Source organism: Ursus americanus, chromosome 24 (assembly GCF_024610735.1).
Source record: "Ursus americanus isolate L20-20 chromosome 24, mUrsAme1.1.p, whole genome shotgun sequence".
NCBI lineage: Eukaryota > Metazoa > Chordata > Mammalia > Carnivora > Ursidae > Ursus > Ursus americanus.
In genome coordinates, this window is record NC_142150.1 from 42881621 (window position 1) to 42900315 (window position 18695).

Here is an 18695-nt window from a genome sequence, read left to right on the forward strand (position 1 = left end):
GTCCATGGGAAAAGAATGCTTCCCTCGCGCTTGACTGACCGGGCCTGTGAGCCAATCGGAGTGGGCGCAACCGGGCCGCTGGGCGATCCAATAGGTTGCAGGGGGCGGTAGAGGAAGGCCAATGAGCGTGGGTCTGGGGGCGGAGATAGAGCCGCGATTGGCTTCGAGGCGGCCGGAGGGAGGGCGGGGGGAACTCAAGGCCTGCTTGATACGTCCGCCATTTTGGGCGCTTCGCTGATGGTGTCGGTGAGCGCGTTTCCCGCCTGAGCGCAACTAGCGGCGGGTCGCGGGCACCTCCAGGTAATGGGGGCGGGGGAGCGGGGAAGCGGGCTGCGGCGCGGGGGGCGCGGGGCGCGCGGCGCGCGGGCGGCGGCGGCGAGGCCCCTCCGCCCGGCCTCGGCGGCGCGGGGAGGGAGCGTCCCGGCCCCCTCCCCTCCCCCCCGGAATTCGCCGCTCGGCGGCTGGGGAGGCGCGGCGCCCGGGCTCCCCGGGCCGTCCCCGCCCGCGCCTGTCAGCCGCCTGCCCGCCCGCCGCGGGCCGCGGGGGGCTGCGCCAGGCCGGGTGCGGGGCCGGGCGGCGGGCCGGCGACGAACTTTGCGCCCGGGTTGACGTCCGCGGCCTTGCGCGGCGGCGGCGGCGGGCGGGGCGCGCCCCTAACCCGGACGGGCCCCGCTCTGCTGCGGCCCCGCCGCCAGCCCCGAGCGCCGCCGGGCCGCCCGCCCGGGAGAACTTCTCTGGGCGCGGGCCCGGGAGCGTGTCAAGTTGAGGCGGCATCTCGCCGTAGATTCGCGAAGGCCATTGTTGGGACTCCGTTCTGCGGGAAACAAGTTCTGTGGGTTTCTGCTCTTTCGCCGCAGAGTCATCGGCATACGCAGAACCCGGCTCGGAGTAGTTAAATAGCCTTCCGAGCGGTTTTTTAACTCCGGTGTTGTGACTCGAATGTAGACCTGGTCACGAACGCCTCCCTGGCGAATATGAGCAAGGGGGGTGGTCCTTCGAGCGGCTGGAAGTACCTCCCTCTTAAAGAAGCCCATTCGCTGTTAAGTTGGAGGGGTTTCCTCCTAGATCCTGCGTGCTCTCATCACAACTTAGACTTTCGGTTGTAGGTGCACGGAATGAGTCCTTGGATGTATCCCTGCAGTCCTGACGTTTCAACCTCAGGCTTCGTGTAGTTTTCCCGGTACTTAACGTTTTCTCCGTGGGTCGGCTGGAGCTTTGTTTATATTTTGCTTTTGTGGGAGGGGCACTTGGTGATTGTTTTCCTTTCGTTCCCACAGCACTTGTTAATGTGGATATTGTCCCACTTTGTAACAATGTGAAGTTTACTTAGATTTTGCCCTCAAGGTCATGTGGCAGGTAGGCAGCAAGTGGGAAAGGGACTCCGGATTTCCAGCCACTGGAGTAAATGTCTCCTAAGTGGTGGTGCTGTTTCCGCTTCTTTACTGTGAAGTTCGGTTGCCTGGATTCAGGTCTTGGCTTCACCACTTTCTAACTCTGTGACCTTGGACAAGTTACTACGCCTCTCTGCTTTTCCTGAAATGTGACAATAATAATAGTGCCTGCCTCGTAAGTGTGTCGGGAGTAAATGGGCTAGAAACTGTGCTTGGCATGTAGAATCAGCTTAGTGCAATTAGTGGCTATTATTACTAATTTAAATTTGATTTTTAAATGTTTAGCTTACTATTTGGAAGGCAAATGAGTGTTTAAGTGACTTGGTGACTATCTTTAGAAAGCTCTGTGTGTTTAACAGTTCTCCTGAGAAAATGAACTGGAAGTTCTTTTAAGTTTTTCAGGAGAGGGGTGGTTGAAGATTCATTACAGATGTTTTGTGGGGCAGTAAATTGGTGGTGCCTCATGTTTCCTCTAAGAGGTGGTTGAATAAAGAAAAGCCCATCAAGAGCTCAGGTCAGATTCTCTTCCTACTTCCCTTGGGATACTAGGTCCTGAGTGTGATTGGTCCCCATATCAACTCCGAGGTTTCTCCGTGTACTCCTGGGTTATTGAGGTTTGAAAGGTTGGTGTGTATTGAGATACACTTCATCGAACCTAGTTTGGGCGATAACTGTTGTCCTGCATGGATGCTTAGGAAGCTGTTTTGCCTCTCAGTGTGTCTGATTGGGGAGTCTACAGTATCTAACAAAATGCCATCCACTCAGTCACACAAGTAGTCACAATCTTTTTTTTTTTTTTTTTAAAGATTTTATTTATTTATTTGACAGAGACAGGGACAGCCAGCGAGAGAGGGAACACAAGCAGGGGGAGTGGGAGAGGAAGAAGCAGGCTCCCAGCAGAGGAGCCCGATGTGGGGCTCGATCCCATAACACCGGGATCACGCCCTGAGCTGAAGGCAGACGCTTAACCGCTGTGCCACCCAGGCGCCCCGAGTAGTCACAATCTTTTAATTCCTGCCCTTTGCGCTTTTCCCTGGTACTTGAAAGCATGCTTGCCTGTCCCTTGGTATCACTGCTTGGGACCGGGCTTGCTTTAATTGCACAGGGGAAATGTTTTTACGCAGTTTTAAGTAGAGGTGAGCATCTTGCTGGTGTAATTTAAGGAGAGGAAGAAGATTGTTTTGGATCAGAAAACTTTAGCTTTTGTGTAAAGTATAGCAAGACAAAACAAAAACTTGCTAGTTTGAATTAACTGCTTGAGAATACAAGAATCAGACCATAGCTGGACGGAAAATGAATGGTAATAAAATTAAGATTTGACGGGGTGAGGTTCACTTCTTTAAGATAATTTTTGTATCGATTTGGTACTTGGTGCTTATTACAGGCAAAATCTACCCCCCCCACGTTTGTATTTAAATTCCAGTTAGTTACTGTACTCTTCCTTAAAACAGTATTTGTTAGGATCAGTATTTAGTTTGTTGCTATCATGAACTTGTGTCTTGTAGTTTATATTTCGGATATTTGAGAGGCAGCATGAGTGTATATTGGTCTAAAATTTTACAGTGTTTTAATACCCCTAAGATGAGTACATGATAGTGACAGTGAAGTTCTTCTAATCATCTGCTCACCTAAAACTCAGCTTTGAGTTTATTTCATAAAAAGAACAAGAAGCTGTGGTTTGGTCCTCATGAGTCAAGATCTGAGTCCCCATGCGGGCTGAGTAGTTTGTTAGCTACTTTTCTTAGGTGAGATGGACTGAAAAAATAGGCCTGGGCTCTTGGCTTTAAGCGGCTTTCTTATTTCTTTTTTTCCTCAAGACAACAACCTCAAGTAATTGTTTTTTTATTTACTCTAGATAAGTTGGGGGGTGGTTTGCCCCCAAGGAAACATTTGGCAATGTCTGGAGACATTTTGCCTTGTCATACCTGTAGGGGTGGGCGATATGCGACTTGGCTTCTAGGGGGTAGAGACCAGGGACGCTGCTAAGCGTCCTGTAATGCACAGGACAGCACCTTAAAATTATCCAGCCCCAAATACTAATAGTGCAGAAACTGAGAAACCCTGTTCGAGGTAGATGCTGCACTGGCGTGCATTAGAATCATTTGGGGCATCTTTAAGACCGTGGATGTTGGGCCCCCTCTGGAAATTGGTGATGGTATTGAGAATATAGTTTTAGATAGCTCCCCAGGGAATACTGAAGTGCAGCAAGGTTTTGGAACTGCTGTTCAAGACCATAGATACTGATGACTGCTTGGGGGTCAAGGAATCCTTCAGGTGATCTGTGAGCTTTGTCTCTGTGGTCTGCAGGTCCTACCTCGGAGACTACTTAGTAGTGGGGAGAGAGGGTGCACATTATTTTCAGGGGCCTGAAGACTGAATTTTAAAAGAAATTTTAAATGAATTGATTTTATAATATAATTTAGACACTTCTTTGCTTTTTACCTCATGAAAATATATTCCCTCATTGTGCTGAAACTTAGCAGCGCTCTCAGGTGTTTAGGGTTGTTTGCTCCTACACTTACTAACTTTATACTGTGATTTTTTGAGTTTTATATCCTTTGCTCTCATCCTGTGAGTCAGCTGTCAGTTCTGGCTTTTGATGCCAGCTTCATCATTATCTTTTTTTCCCTTTGTGATGAAGACCTGTTTCCAGAGAGTTAGCCCTGGATCCGTTTGCCCGTTGTGCATGTTGAAAGCGAGACAGGCACGCTCCATGCTTCACGTGTAACACAGTGACCCTTGCCTGCTAGTAAAAGAGGGTTCCTCTGGGCCCTGGACTCTGGCCCAAATGGGTGAGTGTTTCTCCTGGGGGAAGGGGGAATGAGTTTCAGTAGTAGAAGGGCAGATTCGGCTTGGGTCATGATCCCAGGGTGCTGGGTTCGATCCCTGGTCGAGCCCTTATCGGGCTCTCTGCTCCACGGGGAGTCTGCTCCTTCTCCTCCCTCTGCCTGCCACTCTCCCTGCCTGTGCGCGCGCGCTCTCTCTCTGTGTCAAATAAATAAAATCTTAAAAAAAAAAAAAAGTAGAAGGGCAGAGGTCCTTTTCTCACACATGACTTACAATTTAGATCGTCTGGCTTATTGAATGAAAGAATATTAGTTTAAAAACTATACACATATATATCTGGATATATAAAAGGAGAAGATTGTGGAGGCACTTTGTAATCTTTCATCGTGAAATTCGGCTTATGGCTGTTGCTGAGAATGACAAGTGACCCCTCCCCCCCCAGCTTCTTCTAATCTTCATTTATTTGATCAGCAAATATAGTAATTGAACCCTTACTCTGCCAGGAACTGTATTAGGTATTCACTCATGAACAGGCACTTAAGGACTTGCAGTCTAGAGGGAGAGGTAGCAGTTATAAAAGGGATGCAGTTTTAGCTGGGAGGCTCTAGGGAGGCCCTGTAGGCCTGGGAGGAAGGAGGTTAGGTTTGCTCCTGTGCTGGTTGAGTTTGCCAAAAGTCTCTTGCCAAATAATAAAGTAGTTACACCTTTGTTTCTTACATGTATTAAGCAGTTACTTCGACTTGCCTCCTTGGTTTGGTGTGTTTTAGAAAGCAGTGCCATTGTTCAGTGCTGGTGAAGCTGTTTTGTAATGACAAATAGGATTGGTTTGTGTTGTTTTTTTGCTCCGTAGATGTTGGTTGTCAAGTCAGTCATACTGGGAACACTGACAGGTTCCCTACTGATCAGAGGCTCGATGTAGGTTTGCGCCAAATATCTTGAGCATCCTTGAAATTGATTGTGCCACCAGTGGGGATGGGGTTTTTTGTTTTTTTCTTTTTTCCTGCTGCAGTTGGACCTAGGCTGACTGGAGATTTGTTTTTTTTTTTTGGCCTTTTGACTTTGGCTTAGATTTCATTGCCACGGTAACCCCTTTTCTTCCTCTCTCCCTCCCATTTATTTATTTATTTATTTATTTATTTTACTTGGAGAGGGGAGATAGTTACTAGTCGGATAAATACCCAGTTTATTTCAGGATTTGAATGACTATGCACTGACATCTGGATACCAGGTAGATCTCCTAGTGAAGAAGCAAGTAAAAGGGAAGGGAACCTTGGCAGTAGTTGAAAGGCTTCTCACCTTAACGGGACATTTTCATGTCACAGACTTGGCAAAGATCTGGGTTTACTCTGAGCAGAGGTGTTTACTACTTGTAACTTAGAGCTGGCTAGTGTTGAGCTGTTTTATAAGTATTAGTGAAGACTTATATAGTCAACTGTGAATTTATACAAATAAAGTTTGATAAGTTCTGAACATCTTCTTACTGACAGAAAGAATCCCTGATTTTGTACTTCTTGGTGACTCTGGAGAAAACTAGGGTCGTATTTTTTCCAAAATTTCTTACAGTAGGACTGTATATTGACTTGGAATGGGGTGTGTGCCCCAGAGGTTGACTACCATGAAATCTGATGACCTAAAGGAAAGATGACTTAAGGATTGTTATTTTGAAACATTAGAGAGGACAAAAAGGCTGCTGAAATAGGAGTCTGGCTGAATTTGGAGATTTGGAGAAAGCAATTTGGATTGCTGGTTAGAGCTTTGAGTTCTTATACCTGGATATAAATCTGAACAATAGTGCTGATGTCAGAGACCTACTTTGGCAAGAAGAGAAATGAAAGCTTACATGAGAAGGCAAGGCACCCTGCGACCGTAATCAGGGCAAGTAAAGCAGGTGTGTGACCTACCCACTAAGGCACGCTCTGTGGTGGCTTGGTATAGTTCATAGACATTGGCTGGACCTTGGTGAGATCTGGGCTGGCAGCCTATAGATGGGGGCAGTGGCAGGAAAAATACTGAAAAGCACAGAGTTGATTGGGTGTTTGGGGCTTCTTTCTCAAGAGTCATAGATTTGGAGCTGGAACAGACCTTAGAGGTCATTGATTCTTAGAGAAAATATAGGGCTTGCTGGAAAAGCTTACAAATCTCAGTTCCTGGGTGATTCCTTAGGGTTTTGGTGGCTCCACTAGAGCACAATTTCTAGTGTCATTTCAAGAGTGACATCGCAACTGGATCTCACGAGTGTTGAGATTAAATGCTTAACTTCTGAGTTGTTTCCTTTTGGTGGTAGCACAATGTCAGGTTTCTGTCCTTGTAGTAGACGAGAGGATAGTGTCTCCAGTTTTCTGTCGTTGATCTGGAGATACACAGGGTTTCTGTTGCCTCTGGACAGTGGGCACGACTCTCCTGCCTCTGTTGCCTGCAAGCAAGACTGCCCCTTCTGATTAAAGAATGCTCTTTCCGCTATGGATCGCTCATCCTCGACTTAGTACACATTTACATGGATTCAGCAACTATGCATTTGGCACCTGTCGTAGGCATACTATTTTAAACTGAGGGAGTTTTCACAGATTAATACTGTTGTCCTTCCCCAAGTCAGAGTATGTTGCGGAGGTCAGGAGTACGTAAGGATCTGAAATAGCTGGCTTTGAGTTCTGGTTCCCACAGTCTTCCAGTTGTGTAATCCTAATATTAGATCACATCTCTGTTCCTTAGTTTCCTTATCTGTGACATGAATATTAAATGTAAACTGATTAGCACAATGCCTAGTGCAGAGTAGTATTTTTATTAATATTATTACTGTTATCAGTCTTCTTCCTAATAACAATAGAAATAAGTACAGAAATGACTCTAATACAAGGTGCAGTGGATATCCTAAAGAAGTGAAATGGAATGAGGGATCTTAGAGAACTTTGAAGTCTGACTAGCTGCTCTGGGGAGGTCCTGGGTGATGGTGGTACAGGTTAAGAGAGGTTATGGAATTAGTGTTTATATGCAACTTGTTTTTTTCTTCCCATATTTGGATCATGTTATTATGCTTTACTTAGGTCAATGTGATAATATTTTCTTTGATGAGAGTAGAGGTCATAAATTTGAGGTTTTGCATTATGCTTTCTTAAACAGTCTTTAAAATCTCTCTTTCTGGCACTTATGACATTATAAAGGTAACTCCAGTTGCTTTAGAGTCTCCTGTGTTACATAGCACCATATTTTTCAGTGTACTGTGCTCTTGAAGAAAATTATGTATGCCCTGAGGGATCAGCGCATTTTAACAGATGATTGAATCTTTTTTATTTTGCACTTAATTTCTTTTACAGATTCCACATTATAACCAGACAACACTTTTTTTTTTCCTTTAAAGATTTTATTTATTTATTTGAGAGAGACCGAGCAAGCGTGAACTGGGGGGTGGGAGAGGGAGACTCACGCTCCAGAGAGCCTGATGGGGGGGTGGATCCCAGGTCCCTGAAATCATGACCTGAGCCACCCAGGTGCCCCTGGGCAACACTTTTCTGTAGAGGGCCAGTTAGTAAATATATTAGGCTTTGCAGGCTGTGTGATCTCTGTAACTACTCGGCTCTGTGCTTGTGATATGAAAGCAGCCATAGACAACATGTAAACAAATGAAGGTGGCTGTTGGGGCACCCAGGTAGCTCAGTGGTTAAGCATCCGACTCTTGCTTTTGACTCAAGTCATGATCTCAGGATAGTAAGATCGAGCCTCGCCTCAGGCTCTGCTCTGTGCCTGGAGCCTACTTAAGATTCCCTCCCTCTGTCCCCACCCACCTCTCTCTTCCACCATCTCAAAAAGAAATAAAATAAAAACACAAAAAAAACAACAACCCACAAAACAGAAATTCTAAAAAAAAAAAAATGAAGGTGGCTGTCTTCCAGTAAAGTTTTATTTACAACAACAGGGCAGAGTATATAAATACCAAATTACCAGGTTGTACATTTCAAGCGAATATGATATTGTTTGTCAATTATAAGTCAATGGAAAAATAATAAAACTATTCTGAAAACCAAGACCTCACACACACACACACACACACACACACACACACACAGGTGGTGGGCTGGATTTGGTCTGTCCTGCTCTAATCAACTTTTTTATTTTAATTTTTAATGAGATCCTGTATTCAGAGGGTATATAGCGGCATGTGTAGGTACTATGTGTTAAAACCAGCAGCTGTGTACCCACTAAACAGCTTAAGAAATAAAACGTTGCCGCTGCCTTTGGCTCTGTCTTGCCCTGACCACCTCTTCCTCTTCCATCTCCAGAAGGCAAGCAACTGCCCTGCATGTATCATTTTCTTTATGGTGTTGCCATATATATCCTTATATAATGTAACTTAATTTTTTGCAAGTCTTTAAACTATACAAATAGAATCATTTTATTCTGTGACTTCCCCCCTCCCCCACATTGTTTTTGAAATTCCTTTATTCAAATGTTGGAGTACTTATTAGGTCTTAGGCGCTAAGATGCAGAATCTTGATGCTGGGTATGTTAGCATGAGTAAAGCAGAGAAGTCTCCGCCCTTGTGGAGCTTACGTTTAGGTGGGGAAAGACAGTTCACGGGTAAGTCGAGGACATAGCAGTAACATGGTGGATGATGTAGCGGGAGCAAAGCGAAGCAGGGGAGTGGGCGGATGGAGGCCGGGGGAAGATTGAAAGATGGGCAGGGTGGACCTCCCTGAGAAGGGGGCCTTTGAACAGAAGGAGGTGTGGGAGGGAGCCCTGCGGCCCCGGGTGGGGGTGGAGTGGAGGTGTGGGGGGAGCCTTTCAGGCAGGGTCCTGCTGGAGGTGCTAAGAAGGGTTGTGCCTACCGTGTTGAGGGATGCTGGAGAGGCCCGCTGGCTGGAGGGGGAGAGCCCAAGGGAGAGTGGTGGGAGAGTGGCAGGAGATAACGTCAGAGGGGGTAGCGGTGGCCCTTGGGAGCCAGTCACACAGGCCATTGTTAGGATTTTATCTTTTTCTCTTGAGTGAGATGGGAAGTCATTATAGTGTTTTGAGCAGAAGCGTGACCTGAGACTGATTTCTGTTTTCAGAAGGACCCCCTGAAGCTGTCGGATAGCTGTCCCTGTGCTGCCGCAGGATCCAGCAGAGCAGTGATGGCAGCTCAGGCTGAGGGGGCCCAGGGGGGCCGTGAGAAGTGGTTGGGTTCTGGATGCATCTTGAAGGTAGAGCTGACAGGGTTTGTGGACAGATTGAATGTGGGCGTGAGAGCAGAGTGAAGGATGGTACTGGGGGATTTGCTTGCAGTGGGAGTTGTCATCTGTGAAGAGAGGGAAGACTACGGGAGGTGTGGGTTGGGGACGTCACATCGAGAGTTGGGTTAAGCTTGGACCTGTGAAGTTTGTGGAGCTTTTGGAGAGCCAGCCAGACACATGCAGGATTAAGGTGTCTGGAGTTGAGGGGAGAGGGCTGAAGCTGGAAATGTTTGAGGCTTCAGAGTTTGGATGACACTTGAACACCCTGAGGTGGAATGGGGGCACTGAGGAATGAGGACAGAGTTAGCAGGGACAACGGGAAAGGGCCTCCTCTGAGGTAGAGGACCAGGCTAATGTGTTGTCTGTGAAGCCAATTAGAGTGTCACAGGGGAGGAAGTGAGAACCCGTGGCCACTGCTACCGCCGTCAGGTCAAGTAAAAAGCGGGCCAAGGCTTGTTGGGCAGCTTTGGCGGCGTAGCAGCTGCTGACAGCCTTGACCAGAGCAGTTCCCACCTGGTGATGTGTGCGAAGCGTGGGAGGGAGGGTTCACAGAGGATGGAGAGAAGAGGACAGCAGGTAAAGTTCTTTCATGGGCATATGCCTTGACACTGATGGGACGTTGGGGCCCTGAGCAGGTCTTGTTGGGACGGGAACAATGACAGCATTTTGGTAACTGTTGTGGGAGATGGTTCTTTACAGAGTGAGCAGCCCAGCGAAGTGGGAGGCAGACACTGGCTGGAGCCGTGCTCTTGGGAAGGCAGCAGGGAATGGGCCAAGAGCCCGCGGGCTCCTTGCTGAGAGTTGGGAGAGCAGGGTCGGGGAGCTGGGATAGTGGAAGCATGTGGGCGTTCTCCTCTTTCTTTTTTTCTCCTGGTGAAATAGGGAGAAGTTATCAGCAGTCAGTGAAAATGAGGGTGAGTGGGGGCTGGTGGGGAAGAGGAGAGAGGGGAAGGTGTGGAAGTCTGTTGGAAGTAAGACTGAATGGGCCAGCACCACAAAGAGGCCGATCCCGAGTTTGAAGTGGAAACAAATGGCTCTTGCCTTTGTTTTACCGGAAGCAGAGCAGGCACTGCTGCGGTGGTGTTGGGGTTGTGGTTTTTCTGGAGCATAAGTGGCAAAGCAAGAGAAGGTCAAGGGGGTCATTGTAATGGTGAGGGGGCCCCCTGGAATTGCCCCTGGAAAGGAGGGAAGTGAGTGCGTGTAGACAGAGAGGTTTGACCATGTTGGTGCATGGAGCTGTGCTTTATTCCTTTTCACTTCTGTGTTCTGTTTCAGACTGTGTGTATCTCTTTTAATGTTTGTCCAGCCATTGGAGGATAGGATTGTTTCCAGGAAAGAAACAGTACTACTTTGAACAAATGCAGAAACATTTCTCCAGGGTATAGACCTTGGAGAAAATTGCAGGGTAGTGGGACCAGTACATTTTTAACTTTTGTGAATGGTGCAAATTTTATTCTAGGATGGTTCTGCCCATTTACCCTCCTGCCAGCACGGTGGTTCTGCATCCTTGCCCAAATTGATATTGTCAAATTTTTTTATATTTGCCAATTTGGTGGTTTTTTTTTTTAAATAACAGCTTTATTGAGATATAATTCACATATATGCTTCATCCATTTGAAGTGTAGAGTTTAGGGCCACTTGGGTGGCTCAGTCAGCTAAGTGTCTGACTCTTGTTTTCTGCTCAGGTCATGATCTCCCTTGCCCTTCCACACTTGCTCCCTCTCTCTCTCAAATAAATAAAAATCTTAAAAAAAAAACCCAAAAACCCAAAAAGTAAAAGTGTAGGGTTTAGTGGGTTTTAGTATATTCACAGAATTGTATAATGAACACCACAGTCTAATTTTGGAACATTTTCGTCACCCCCAAAAGAAACCTTGTCCCCTTCAGCAGTCATTCCCCATTTTGTGGTAACTTCTCTAACTTAACAAATTTGCCTGTGGACTCTTGGGGTTTTTATATAGATAATCATCTCATCTTTGAATAATGGCAGTTCATTTCTTTCCAGTACTTGTACTTTTTATATCTTACTCTAGTCTTTTTGCACTGCTTCAGCAGAACTGTTGCAGTGGAGACTTAACTGGTAATGGCAGGTGCCATTGTTGTGATGATACTTGGTTTTAAACGTCATCTGGTGATGATGTTCCTGGTTTTAAAGGAAATGCTTTTATCTTTCACCATTAAATATATGGTACTTTTTCCCCCTTTAACAGGTTGTGGAAGATTCCTTCATTAGTTTATGGAGAATTTTAAAAAATCAAAAGTAGTTACTAAACTCAACTGAATGCATTTTCTGCATCTACCAAGATGATGATTATATGATTTTTTCAGCTTTAATCTGATAATGTGAAAAAATTAAGGTAATTTTGAAATTAAGGTAATACTGAAATTAACCTTACATTTCTGGGATAAATCCATCTTGATCATGACATCTTTTTTTTTTTTTTTTTTAAAGATTTTATTTATTTATTTGACAGAGATAGAGACAGCCAGCGAGAGAGGGAACACAAGCAGGGGCAGTGGGAGAGAGAGAAGCAGGCTCATAGCGGAGGAGCCTGACGTGGGGCTCGATCCCATAACGCCGGGATCACGCCCTGAGCAGAAGGCAGGCGCTTAACCGCTGTGCCACCCAGGCGCCCCACATGATATCTTTTTTAAAAATTGTTTTTTAAATTTTTTTTAATGTTTTTGGCTTGCTAATATTGTATTGTAATTTGTATTGTTTTTTAAAATATTTTTTTTGTTTAATGTTTTTGGCTTGCTAATATCTTAGAATTTATGAATCTGTTAATTGGTAAGATTGGTCTATAATTTTCCCTTTTTTTGTATCAACCTGGATAAATTTTATCATCAAGTTTATTTTAGTCTAATAAAATAAGCTATAGTATTTCCTCCTATTCTCTTAGAGAATATTTAAAATTGGAATTACCTGTTCCTTCAGTGTTTGATAAAATTTGCCTGTAAAACCATCAGAGCCTGGCTGGTGTTTTCTGTCTGACATTTGTGTATGTGTGAATGAGAGAGAGGGAGGGCACAAGCAGGGGGAGCTGCAGGAAGAGGGAGAAGCAGACAGAGGGGAGGGCTCTCCACTGAGCAAGGAGCCAGCTGGGCTTAATCCCAGGACTCTGGGATCATGACCTCGGCTGAAGGCAGACACTTAACCTACTGAGCCACCGAGGCACCACTCTCTCTGACATTTTAAAATTACTCATTTGGTTGCTTTAATATTTACAGGATCATTAGAGTCTTTATTTTTCTTGAGTCACATTTGGTAATTTACATTTTTCTAAATTTATTTTGTCTTCGTTTTTAAATATATTGGCAGAACATCTTAATTTCTTTTGAATCTGCCTAATTTGGAATTAATCACTAATTTTTGACTTATTAAACAGGATGCTTAGGTCCTTAATATTTGGCTTTTTCATATACTTATGTTTCTTTTTTTTTTTTTTTTTAAGATTTTCTTTATTTATTTGATAGAGAAAGAGACAGCCAGCGAGAGAGGGAACACAGGCAGGGGGAGTGGGAAAGGAAGAAGCAGGCTCCCAGCGGAGGAGCCCGATGTGGGGCTCGATCCCAGAACGCTGGGATCAGGCCCTGAGCCGAAGGCAGACGCTTAACAACTGAGCCACCCAGGTGCCCCTATATGTACATATGTTTCTAAGTAAAGTAGTAATTTCCATTTAAATACCACTTTGGTTACATACATCTCAGAAGTTTCACTATGTAGAATTTTTATCTTTCAGTTCTGAATATATTCAGATTTTATTATGATTTCTTCTTTGACTTAAGAGTTTAGAAAGTATATTGAAAAATTTTGGTGTATTTTTGTCTTAATCTTTGTTATTGATTGCTGACATATATTATGTTAGTAAAATGTGGTCCAGTGTGGTTTTGATTTTTTTGAATTTTCTTGAGGTTCTTTTAATGGTGCCTGGTTTGTGGCAAATTTTTATCAGTATTCACTGTCTGTGTTTAAAAAGCCAGTGTGTTTCTGGTTTTAAGGTGAGGTTTTTCCATGTGTATTAGATGAAATGAATTAATTGAGTTCACATTCAAACTAGTATCCTTAACTGGTTTGGTCTGCTGTTACGTCACTTACAGAGGGGTGTTGTCAAAGTCCCTTGTTACGATGGGAGACCTGTCACATCTCTGTAGTGCTCTCAGGTTGTGCTTTGTGCCTGTAAGTTTAGAATCGTTCGGTCTCTCTAGGGATACTTTTCCATTAAAGTATATTTTGTCAGTATTGGTGAGGCTGTACCAAGTGACTTTTTTGGTTAATGTTTGCCTGATACTATTTTTCTGCCCTTTCACTAACAAGCTTTTTATGGCTTTAATGTTTTACATGTGCCTTTTGAAAGCAGGACTAACTAGCTAGATTGCAATTTTTTTTTTTTAATTTTCTTTTTTCTTAGTAGGCTCCATGTCCAGCGTGGAGCCCAACTCGGGGCTTGAATTCACGGTCCTGAGATCAAATACCTGAGCCGAGATCAAGAGTTGAACGCCTAACTGACTGAGCCACCAAGTGCCCTTAGATTGCGTTTTTATAATTTGACTCTTTTTTATTTTTATTTATTTTTTTATTACGTTCAATTAGCCAACATATAGTACATCATCAGTTTTTGATGTTAGTGTTTTTTATGATTCATTAGTTGCGTGTAACATCCAGTCTCATCCAACACGTACCCTCCTTATAATTTGACTTGAAACTGATGAGTTAGTACATTTATGTTAATTGTGATTAAAATATTTGGTTTATTTCTGCTATATTATTTTCTGCTTTTTAACTTGTCTTTTTTTGTTGTTGTTCTTTTTCTTTTCTTGCCTTATGTATTGTGGGATTTTTTTTTTCTTCACTCCTGTCTACCTCTTGTGCCCATACCCAGTGATATGGAGATTAGACACTGTTCTTCTTGGTAATCTTAAGACATTTCATATTTAACTTGCAGCCTGTAGTTAATATCTCTACCCTTTTTTTTTTAAAGATTTTATTTATTTATTTGACAGAGAGAGAGACAGCCAGCGAGAGAGGGAACACAAGCAGGGGGAGTGGGAGAGGAGGAAGCAGGCTCATAGTGGAGGAGCCTGATGTGGGGCTCGATCCCATAACGCCGGGATCACGCCCTGAGCCGAAGGCAGACGCCTAACCGCTGTGCCACCCAGGCGCCCCATTATATCTCTACCCTTTTGAGAGCCCCCAAATGCTCTAGTCTGCACCTCTTCCCAATTTATATGTTGCTTTTACCTGGTTTTCATTTTGCTGCTTTTAAAATCCCACAGATGCGGTATTGCCTTTTTTATACATTGCTATTCTTGAAAGGTAGTTTTTTTCCTAATACCCAATTCTGGATTGATGATTATTTTCCCTTAGCACTTTGACAGCATTTCCTGTCTTTTTCCAATTGCTGCTATTGAGATTAGTTAGAAGTTAGCTGTTAGTTTTTCCTTATCCAGGAATTTGAGGCGTTCTGTACCTAAAGCACTTGTTATGTTGGTCAGTCCAGGAGATATGTTTAGTCTCTTCCATTTTTAGGTTGGTGGCATTATCTGTTATTTTGGATTATTTTTTGTGTCTTGTTGCTTCTGAATAACCACGTACCAGATATATGTTTTGCATAAGTGTCAATCAGTATTCAAAAGACGTGAGAAGTTACAAGTAATAGAGGATGTTCATTTTGTTAAGATCTGGCAAATATGAATTTTTTTCCTCTGTTGGTGTGGAGTGGTCCTGTGTCAGTAAGGAATTTCTTAGAGATTTTCTGCTTCTTCACATTAGTTAGCTCATTTTTATATCCAGAAATGGGAAAGATTTCAAGGATAATTACCTTTTTAAAATGGGATCATTTATTGCTAGAAAACATTTATGTGGACCTCACATGTGACTAGCCAAGTACAGAACACCAAAAACAATCAGGAAAAGGGATGTGGATCAAAATAGATTATGAGCCAAGAGGAAAGGGAGACATTTATAACACATGGCCTTATTCCGAAGGAGAGGAGGGACTGTTCTGTACTTATTTCTTTATGTTAAGTCTTTTCTTATGTTGACTAATAAATGAAAAAAAGACAATCAGAAACAAAAGAGGCATTGAGGGACCTATAGGTATGTAGGCCGGGCTAGGGTTGGAACTCACTTTGTGGCCCTGTGGATTGTGGTCCTGCTTCTGCCTCAGCCCTCCTTGGAGAGGGTTGGGTTTGGTGCCAGCACTGCTGATATCGGGAGCAAAGACTTAATAGCTACTTCTAGTCCTATCCCATTGGTTTTTTCAGTGAGGACAGAGAGTTTGAAATGCATAGACAATGTAACTATTGTTTCCATCAAACTTAAAAAAATAAAGCTGGATAATCTTCTGGGGCATTGAGGAAAGAATGAGAAAGAATTATAGGGGGCATGGGGTGGAGAGAGAGAGCGAGCGAGCTGGTTTAGCAGAATTGTTGTGAGGATTAAAAAGAAACATTACTGGGCATGTTTGTATGTATCTCCAGAAAAATGTGGAGGATGTCCATTCCTGCCATTTACCATATTGTCCGGCCGGTTTTTCAATTTTTTTTTTTTTAAAGATTTTATTTATTTATTTGACAGAGATAGAGACAGCCAGCGAGAGAGGGAACACAAGCAGGGGGAGTGGGAGAGGAAGAAGCAGGCTCACAGCGGAGGAGCCTGATGTGGGGCTCGATCCCATAACGCTGGGATCACGCCCTGAGCCGAAGGCAGATGCCCAACCGCTGTGCCACTCAGGCGCCCCCGGTTTTTCAATTCTTGATGTCAGTTACTGCTGAATTGCCTCCTGATTAGTGTAAACCTTCAGCAGCCTGGTGGCATTATCTGTTATTTTGGATTATTCTTTGTGTCTTGTTACCTCTGAATAACCACGTACCAGATACATGTTTTGCATGAGTGTCAGTCAGTATTCAGAAGACCTGAGAAATTATAAGTCTGTTGCTTACATGCCTTACCCTGGTGTGTGTAAATTGCGTCTCTTCCTAGTTTGTTTGCCCTGAGCCTGTTACTACAATTACCACTTGTGTTTGATTCATTATGCATTATTTTTAACTTTTTCCCTCAAGGTGAGTGTGGGATGTTCATCTTTCATATCAAGAAGGAGCCTCCTGGGAGGGAGGGAGGCAGTCTGGCCAGAATGGTTTAGAGGACCGGTGGATTAAGTTCATGAGAACTGGATTGGAACCTTGGTTTGACCAGATTAGCTGTCTGACTGGGCACATTACCTTTCTGAGCTAATTTCTTCACATGTAAAATGGAGATGTTAATGTTCTCCTCCCTTTTCCATAGAAAAGAGGTAATTTGAATTTTTGGGTGTTTATTTTTTATTTTTTGCAAGTAGTCTAATGTAGACGTCATAGACTTGCACGGAACAAGTGGTTCAGGCCAAACTGACTTTCTTTTTTTTTTTTAAAGATTTTTTTTTATTTATTTATTTGACAGAGATAGAGACAGCCAGCGAGAGAGGGAACACAAGCAGGGGGAGTGGGAGAGGAAGAAGCAGGCTCACAGCGGAGGAGCCTGATGTGGGGCTCGATCCCATAACGCTGGGATCACGCCCTGAGCCGAAGGCAGATGCCCAACCGCTGTGCCACTCAGGCGCCCCCGGTTTTTCAATTCTTGATGTCAGTTACTGCTGAATTGCCTCCTGATTAGTGTAAACCTTCAGCAGCCTGGTGGCATTATCTGTTATTTTGGATTATTCTTTGTGTCTTGTTACCTCTGAATAACCACGTACCAGATACATGTTTTGCATGAGTGTCAGTCAGTATTCAGAAGACCTGAGAAATTATAAGTCTGTTGCTTACATGCCTTACCCTGGTGTGTGTAAATTGCGTCTCTTCCTAGTTTGTTTGCCCTGAGCCTGTTACTACAATTACCACTTGTGTTTGATTCATTATGCATTATTTTTAACTTTTTCCCTCAAGGTGAGTGTGGGATGTTCATCTTTCATATCAAGAAGGAGCCTCCTGGGAGGGAGGGAGGCAGTCTGGCCAGAATGGTTTAGAGGACCGGTGGATTAAGTTCATGAGAACTGGATTGGAACCTTGGTTTGACCAGATTAGCTGTCTGACTGGGCACATTACCTTTCTGAGCTAATTTCTTCACATGTAAAATGGAGATGTTAATGTTCTCCTCCCTTTTCCATAGAAAAGAGGTAATTTGAATTTTTGGGTGTTTATTTTTTATTTTTTGCAAGTAGTCTAATGTAGACGTCATAGACTTGCACGGAACAAGTGGTTCAGGCCAAACTGACTTTCTTTTTTTTTTTTAAAGATTTTTTTTTATTTATTTATTTGACAGAGATAGAGACAGCCAGTGAGAGAGGGAACACAAGCAGGGGGAGTGGGAGAGGAAGAAGCAGGCTCATAGCAGAGGAGCCTGATGTGGGGCTTGATCCCGGAACTCCAGGATCACGCCCTGAGCCGAAGGCAGACGCTTTAACCGCTGTGCCACCCAGGCGCCCCGGGCCAAACTGACTTTCTTAATGATTAATAGCTTATTTGATGAGCGTTTACTGGCTTTGGTATTGAGATTTTGACAAGAGGTGTAGGATATTGTGAATTTTTCTTTTTCATTCTATTGTTGTTTTTCTGTTTGGACTGAAAACTCTTAAGTTTTTTTTTTTCAATTACTCAAATATGTGATTATATTTGTTTTGAAAAAAAGTAAAGTCATAGATAATACCAACTCTCTTCTGATCACCTTCTCCCAATCCTTTTCCACATTCTGCTGTTAACAGTTTTGTGTCTGCCTTCTTGATTTTTTCCTGTGTGTTTGTGTGCTTATATATGTGCTTATGGAAGCTACACAGTGTTGAGAATATACACATTTTTACCACTCATCACTTCCACTGAGTCCTGGCAGAACGGAGAGCTCTCTGCCTCCTCCTCTTTGGTCGCTGCGTGGTGCAAGTGTCCACTGCAGCCGTGTCCCACACTGGTGGGCTTTAGAGGTGTTTGTTTTTTTTTTCCTTTTAATCGCCAGTAACTCAGCTTGCTTAGTTTGGCATAATAAAGTACTTTGTTCTTAGAAGCTTTTTTTTTTTTTTAAATGATTTTTTATTATATTATGTTAGTGTTCTTAGAAGCTTTTAGAAGTACAGAGTTTGCTGCAGAAATAGGTAAATGCTAAATTATAAGCTGAATTCTTTTGTTCTTTGTTTTTTGCATGTACAGTACAACTATTAAGCAGTGAAAAATACCTTTTTTTCTTTCAGAAAACTTTTCATTTATCTCCTTTTCAAATGACATATAACATGACTTTTTAAGCTCCATTAAAAATGAACAATTATTTAACAAATCTTTTTAACTG

At 43.6% G+C, this 18695-nt stretch overlaps 1 protein-coding gene across 18 annotated transcripts in view; it reads left to right on the forward strand.

Annotated features, from left to right (window-relative positions):
* The first annotated feature begins 169 nt into the window (after positions 1 to 169).
* The window catches only part of PPP6R3 (protein phosphatase 6 regulatory subunit 3), a 138931-nt gene continuing 120405 nt past the window's right edge, over positions 170 to 18695 (forward strand). For 15 of the 18 annotated variants that reach the window (XM_045775714.2, XM_045775715.2, XM_045775718.2 and 12 more), the window contains exon 1: positions 170 to 300. The gene's annotated coding sequence lies outside the window, so the exon portion shown is untranslated. Of the gene's footprint in view, positions 301 to 1106; positions 1181 to 18695 lie in introns of those variants that run through there. The other 3 variants (XM_045775710.2, XM_045775725.2, XM_045775709.2) reach the window with 3 other exon arrangements.